General features: G+C 36.7%; 1 protein-coding gene across 2 annotated transcripts in view; it reads right to left on the minus strand.

Moving 5' to 3' along the window:
* LOC136833430 (Na(+)/citrate cotransporter-like) overlaps positions 1–1371 on the minus strand; it is a 37505-nt gene extending 36134 nt beyond the window's left edge. Inside the window, exon 1 of one of the 2 annotated variants that reach the window (XM_067095576.1) lies at positions 1170–1371. The gene's annotated coding sequence lies outside the window, so the exon portion shown is untranslated. Of the gene's footprint in view, positions 1–1043 lie in introns of both variants that reach the window. The other variant, XM_067095577.1, reaches the window with a different exon arrangement.
* Positions 1372–7521: the final 6150 nt, after the last annotated feature.

The following is a 7521-nucleotide window of genomic DNA, read 5'->3' on the forward strand; positions in this document are numbered from 1 at the left end:
TATGAATCAGTTGTTAAGAGAGGGTGGAAAGTAAGATGGAAGAAAGAGAATATGAAAGGAGGTACAGTAAAAGGAACGAAAGGGGTTGCAGCTAGGGGCCGAAGGCACACTGCAAAAAACTTTAAGTAATGCCATACGGGGGAGAACTGGAAGGGCAGCACTTTCTTGAGGCACCCCGTGTCCGTTGACCTTACTAGTTTGCGCCCTTGTTGAGGGAAACTGGTCGTATATAAATACATTCGGCACCTTGCCAATAAGGCAGAGGAAACTAGACGGCATTATAAATGCAAGTTTTAAAATGTCAACCCCCCTGCAAAGGGCAAGACGTGAAAGATGCAACGACCTTTGTACTTTTCATTGAGATCTATAATGACAAATATAATTCAACAGTTTTTATGTTAAATAGCGGACACAGAATTAAACTGAAAGAATAACGAAGGCAAAATCACAGCACTTTAAAATAAATAAATACACCATAACTTTAAACCTCACAAGTTTTGTAATGAAATGGCAATCAGTTTAAAAAAACATAACCTTATATCAAAAGCATAAGGCGGTCTATCTGTCTATCTATCTGCCTATCTATCTATATTATACATATATGTGTGTGTTTGTGTATATGTTTGTGTATATGTGTGCGTATACATGTGTTAGTATGCATAATGCATGTGACCCCGTACGTGCTAGTGCAATTAGGGTATAATCTGTAATAATAAGCTTACAATGGTGTATGTGTTCCCCTTCGTTCATGTACAAAAGATGGACAGGCAGTCAGACAACAAAGCAGAAAGTACAAGAGGGCATCTAGCCCGTTGTAACCCAGTTTTCCATGAGGCCAGCATGACCTAGCTTTACCCAGTACATGTTATTATAACAAAGAATCAAAACCAGATAGCTTAAAACTAAAACCTATAGGCCTCTTTACAAGTAGATACACGGAATGTTGAAGATTCTGATGGAGACGAAGCCGGTTACTTGTCAACCTGAACTACCACACTGATATATTCTTTCATTCACTCTGCCTTCAAAACAAGTTCACTCACATGGAATGAAAACAGGTGAAGAAGAATGCGTGAATCACAACTAACCGGCCGTCCACAATACTTCTCCCACGCCAACAAAGATAGAAGAGGCAGTCATACAACGCCTCTGAAAAGCGGCTGCCTTACGTGACAGTGAAACAATCTCAGAACTGAATCAGCGAAACTCGAACGTTTCTTCGTCTCCGCCGCTCTTCCTCTCTCTCTCTCTCTCTCTCTTTGTGCGAGTCGGCAGGCTGTTGCGGAGCAGGTGCTGTCGGTCCCGCGACCAAGTATGAACTACTCGAAAAGGGAGCCGATGCAGTTAGTTAATGTCAGGAGGGAAGGTGCTAGTAAGGTGACCAGCTCGTCACCCAACCGGTTCCATCTTCTTTCTTTCTCTTTCTTAGTGATGATATCGACTGACAGGTCTCTTTGAACGGAGGAGGGAACATATTGCATGACAAGAACAGTGTGTTTTCTGATAGAGGGGAAAAAAATGCTCGTTTCTTTAGGATTTGCAATCAACATTGTCCTTGGGAAAGAATTTAGAACAAAGAATCCTCCCCATCCTTCTCCCTCTTTACGTGTCTGAGATTTTCTAAGCAGTGTAGGAAGTGATCACCTCATTTTCTCCTTCGACAAAGTTTCTCTTGTCAACATGGATGGAATCATTTTGTGATAGGAAAAAAAAAAGAAAAGGAACTTCAAAGTTAGCTAGTCCATTACCATTCATCTTGGCTTCCCCGAAGTTACGATCGTAACCTTGACGCGGTTTCCAGAATAAATTTTTTTTAATTGTTGAACAAAGATTATGCAAGACGTACGGGTTTGAAAAAGACTAAGTTAAAAGTGATTTTTGTTCTTCGGTAGAAAGCGCTAGCAAAAAAGGGTGAGACCCCGGACACAAGACCAAACACACCCGACAGAAAAGACGAGTAAGCTGAGCTTTACAGTTACGTTAAATATTTCTTGGAGAGAGCCATATGCCCCTTTAACCTTTACGCCGGACGAAAGGAAAAGAAACCATGATACGTCAAACTCACAGTTTCAAGTAAGACTATGCGCAATTGTTGAATAGATAGATTCAAAAAGTATATTAATTGTTTAAAAAAGCATAAAAATGTTCTTCAGAGAGTAATTCATCCTAACAGGAATAGAAAACTCTTGTTTTCCCATAACACAAAGGATACAGCATGAGTGACATAATCGCCCATCCTTTCTTCCTTCTCAAAAAAGGCGGTTTGAAGTACAAAGTAATGACGAACAGTCGTAAACAGACTTTTCAGCAGCGTAATGGGACTCTTGATTATGAATGATGGGAACGGAATTCTCAGACGGACTGTTTAAACGGATTTGCGCGAGCACAGAGCCCGAGCTTGTCGGGACTTAATTGCGCAAAACTTGAAGATTTGAGTTCTGCGGGATTCTGGGAAGGACCCTCTGTAAAGGATCTTGCATCGAATGAAATGAGATAATCTGATAAAACCTTTTAAGACCGTGAATACAAAAAGAACTGTATTTGAAAGCTTATGTCTAGAGTACAAGCAAACATGGAAGGATGTGATTATTGTAACTGATATTTCAAAACATAGGCAACTTGGAAGCTGAAGCTTTTCAACTGTAACAATAATTGGATAATACAGACATGCAAAAAATTCCAGAGACCTAGGATCTCATTCTGCATAGAACATCAAACTATAACAAGAACAAAAGCAGCAACCTATCCTGACAGAAACTGTCTTAAACTATTTCAGTTTACTCCTGAGGTTTTGCCAATACATTTTTATCATTGCCAATGTAATATAATCAAAATAAAGTCTACACTTTGCTCACTGGGACATTATCAAGATTTTCACTCATTACAAGAGAACATAAAAAGAGAAATAAAACCTGAAGTAACAAAATAATGTTACCGTGGGCCACAAAAATAAAAGCACAACTACATGACAAAAGGTTCGAATTTATATATATTTACCTTAATGATACAATTTACGTTTGGAAACAGATGTGCAAATATGGTGCTTCCTGATGTAATATGGATGGTTTTTAATTAACTGACAAATTAGTAAGGCAAATTACTTTCACTTGTCTCTTGCGTTGCCGTAATATGAGAGCATCCACGTAAATTTCCAAAATGAAAATATCGTATATAGTAAACTTTACGTAAATTCCCCAAATGAAAATATCGTATATAGTAAACTTTCCGTAAATTTCCCAAATGAAAATATCGTTTATAGTAAAATTTACGTAAATTGCCAAAATGAAAATATCGTACATAGTAAACTTTACATAAATTTCCTAAATGAAAATATCGTATATAGTAAACGTTACGTAAATTTCCTAAATGAAAATATCGTATATAGTAAACTTTAAGAACTACTTAAAGCCTTTTAAAAGCTAGATCAAAATCTAAATTACCGCAATGAAATCTTTATAAATTTCAAATGTTAATATCATAGCTTTACTCAATTTCGTGTTTGCATTCTGATAAAATACAGATTTTCTGATTGAAATTATCGTAAGACCTTTTCATCTCTCTGCCTGTTCTGTTTACCTTTCTATAAAATCCAAAGATTTTGGTGACTTTAAATAGAATAAGGAATATATTTTATCTATATATATATATATATATATATATATATATAAATATATATATATATATATATATATATATATATATATATATATATATATATAATATATATATATATTTTATATATATATATATATATATATAAATATATATATTTATATACATACACACACACACACATATATATATATATATATATATATATATATATATATATATATATATATATATATAAATATATATATATATATATAAAGTATATGGCTCGTTCGAACGTTAAATTAGTTTTCTCTCTTTTATTTATATATATATATATATATATATATATATATATATATATATATATATATATATATATATATATATATATATGAAAGTGACTCGTTTCGAACGTTAAATTAGTTTTCCTTTTCATAAACCTCTCGCACTGAGCCGACTTTTGTTTGTTCCTTATTAACTACCGAATGATAAAATGAAATTTGCTGTTATTGAAAGCAAGATTACGGGAGTATTTCAGGATCAGTATGTATTTAGTCCCTTGAAAACGTTTGTTTTTTTATGATCAAATCGGAAGACTACAGTAAAGAAGCGGCGTGAAGAGCGCAAACTTGCAAAGTACCCGAATAGGAAAATGACGTAACGGGAATTGTCACTGAAACAATAGTATGCCTTCAATGTCGAATTAAAAGCAGATTTCATTTCATTTTATCGCAAGTCCATTTCTAACTTTAAACAGACATATTCCTTTGTTTACATAATATATTATTATTTTCATCATCCACGTTTTGAGCACTGGTCCATCGCGAGATAACCGGTTTTGGTTTTCCCGGAATGGCATGGGTATTTTCCTATTTGCAAAGTACCGCCCACATTCCGTTCTCTATGACATCCGTCAGCATTCTGAGTGAAAAATCAAAATCATAATAAGGGAACTGATATAATCTACTGATGTTAAATGAACTACATTTCTTTTATACCTTTAGTAAATGAGTCCGACTTGCTTGCTCTTGTTTGCAGTGTCGCTAAGTCGGATGAAACGGCCTTGAAGGCACCAAACTGGCATGTTCCATGGGACAGACGTACAGACAGAACCTGGTAATTTTTTCACTCCAAAGCAGTAACTGTTCCCTCCTTAGTTCCGCAGCATGTAAATTTCTCTCACGATAGCTGTTAATCAGCTCAGTGGTCAGGTTAAACTATGGTATACATAACATAATCTCACGATATTATTTCAAAACTTTAGTCATCAGATCCTACATCTTTGAATAGAAATTCGAGCAGATTGTTTCATAATTGGCTCAGAGAAAATTGTTTTATCTTTCCTGAACAAAGATATCTACTTTTCCCTCCATGGAAAGTTTCAATGGCCATCTCACTGGGATTACGTTAGGCACATGGGTCAGGATATTTTAGGAATCCAGATTTAATTTTGTCTTCTCCATCTGTAACAAATGCGTATCGCTTCTGGTACTGATAAGAAGCTTTGCGTTCTCACCTTGTGTTATCCTCATGTTCAAACTCTGCGTTAGGGTCGCCTATGTCATCATTTTAAGGGTCCTACTATTACGTGAATTGAGAGCTGCTTATTACAGTATGCAAATGTTACTTGTTACCTAAGTCAAATAGTTCAATGGATTTCACTAGTCAAGGCAAGTTTGCGAAACATAATCCCAGGTTCCAATGAAAAGTGATGTAAAAGAAAAAAAATATGACTTTTATGTTTTAGTAACCATGATAAAATTCAAAAACAAACACTCGGTTTTCTAAAGAAGAACGGATCAATTATGAGTGGCGAATAATGATTCCAATATAGTACGCTGGTTTATGTAGTGGAGGAGACTTCAACAGCATTATCAGAGACATGTATCTAAGAATAAACATGTCTACGCCACTCCTGGAAACAAGGAACTAAGATAGAGTAATTCTTATTTTACTCCCTTTCATTCAAAGTGTCAAAGCAAACGAATGCAGGTTTTTCTTCTATAATTCAAACAAGAATACGATGAAGTAAAATGGATCTCGTTACAGTTGGTAAGTAGGCGATATTGATTACAGCAATAAAGAAGGTGATGCACAGTCTCATTCATAATTAATCATGCATAAAAATATATAATTTTGCTAACGCCAGTGACCAATCTGTCACAGGTGTTCTGAGATGATGAAGAATGACAGAGTTTGAAATATGGGCCATCCGTCCTCCTCTTACTCCACGGCTCTTAAACCTGTTTCGATTTTCAGGAGAAAGGTCTCTTATCCTTCTGTTTACGGGAAATGCGTATGAGATAGGCTAGTTTTCATAGGTATCCTGGTTAAAGAAACTACAGTTTATCTCCAAAACTTCTTGACCCCGTAGGTGGTTAGTGCTGTCGGTGCACCTCATGCAGTGGACTGTAGGCATTACTTGAGGTTCTTTGCAGCATCCTTTCGGCCCCTAGCTACAAACCTTTTCATTCCTTTTACTGTACCTCCGTTCATATTCGCTTTCTTCCGTCTTCCTTTTCGCCCTCTCTTCATGATTGTTTCATAGTGGAACTGCGAGGTTTTTCGCCTGTCACACCTTTCAAACCTTCCTACTCTCAATTTTCCTTTCAGCGCCGAATGACCTCATCGGTCCTAGCACTTGGCCTTTGGCCAAAATTTTATATTCCTTCCTTCCAAAACTTCTTGAAGGTGCTATGGCTGGAATCCTCTTGTAGTGTGCTTCAGTTGGAAATCAAGAATTACCCACTCATTCAGCTCTTCCGGGTATTGGTCGTAATTAGATATGTAAGAGAGGCAGGCCTGCCATTATGTGATTACGCTGTCAATAAATACCGCCGCTTCCTTTTCACATCTAGCAGTAACGGTGAAAACTGCGATTTTACTTAAGCAGGATCTCTTTGGAAAAAAGAAGCTAAATCATCGGTAAGACGTGGACATCCTCATTCCAAAAGAGAATCCTGGATCTGCATCGAAAGCATGCAAGCAAATCTACTCACCCGATGAAAACGAACATCGAGATAAACGAAATGGGCAGAGCTGTCATTAGGGAAAATGCCAAGCTTGCCATTACGCGATCACTCCAAAAACACCGCTGCTCCATTTACGTATCTCACAAGAACGGCGCCAAAACTCTCTCTAGGACGCGAATATCCACGATCAGCAACTAAAACCCGCAACCTGATTCAAATGAGCTCGACGTCAAAGGCGACGCAGTGATTGCATTTACAGTATTTTTTTTTTTTTTTTTTTTTGACGCAGATGGAAAACCCGCAATGCATCCGTAGTGTCTGGAAATCCAGTTTTACCTCAAGCACACAGATCATCACTTTTGGGAACATGAGAAGGGAGGGTTGAAGGTTCTTCCCTCAAGGATAAACTTTTTCTCCGTTCTTGCGGGCGAGCGAGCACGCATGAACGTGGGTATATGTTGGACGACACTGACAGGAGTGAAAACGGTGGTGTTCAATAAAGCATTTGCTAATGACTCGGAATTACCCGTGTAGTCATGACAAAAACTGATATTGACGCCAATCGTCTGAATTACTGCAGGCCATAATATTTGAATTAGGAAGGCTGACTTCATTCTCGAAAACCATCGTCGCAGGCCAGGGGATTTGAATGCAAAATTAGCAACAATTGTAAATAATACATACAAGGAAGGGCATCTGGAAATTTCAAATAAACACGAGATATCCTCAAGTAAAAATGAAAAGGTGCAGATAATATCCGCTGCTCTGATGAGAGGATAAATGAATGTATTTATTCCCTCCCAAATAATGATGAACGTCAGATTGAAATGCATTCTCCAATAAGGATAATTTTGACTCAGCATTTGTTGTTTTTTGTACCGAAATTATGGACAAAAAAGAAAAGAAAAAAGAAACGAAATATTTCACTATATGCAAAAAAGCAAAATATTACTGG

This window comes from Macrobrachium rosenbergii, chromosome 51 (genome assembly GCF_040412425.1).
Source record: "Macrobrachium rosenbergii isolate ZJJX-2024 chromosome 51, ASM4041242v1, whole genome shotgun sequence".
NCBI classification, from domain to species: domain Eukaryota; kingdom Metazoa; phylum Arthropoda; class Malacostraca; order Decapoda; family Palaemonidae; genus Macrobrachium; species Macrobrachium rosenbergii.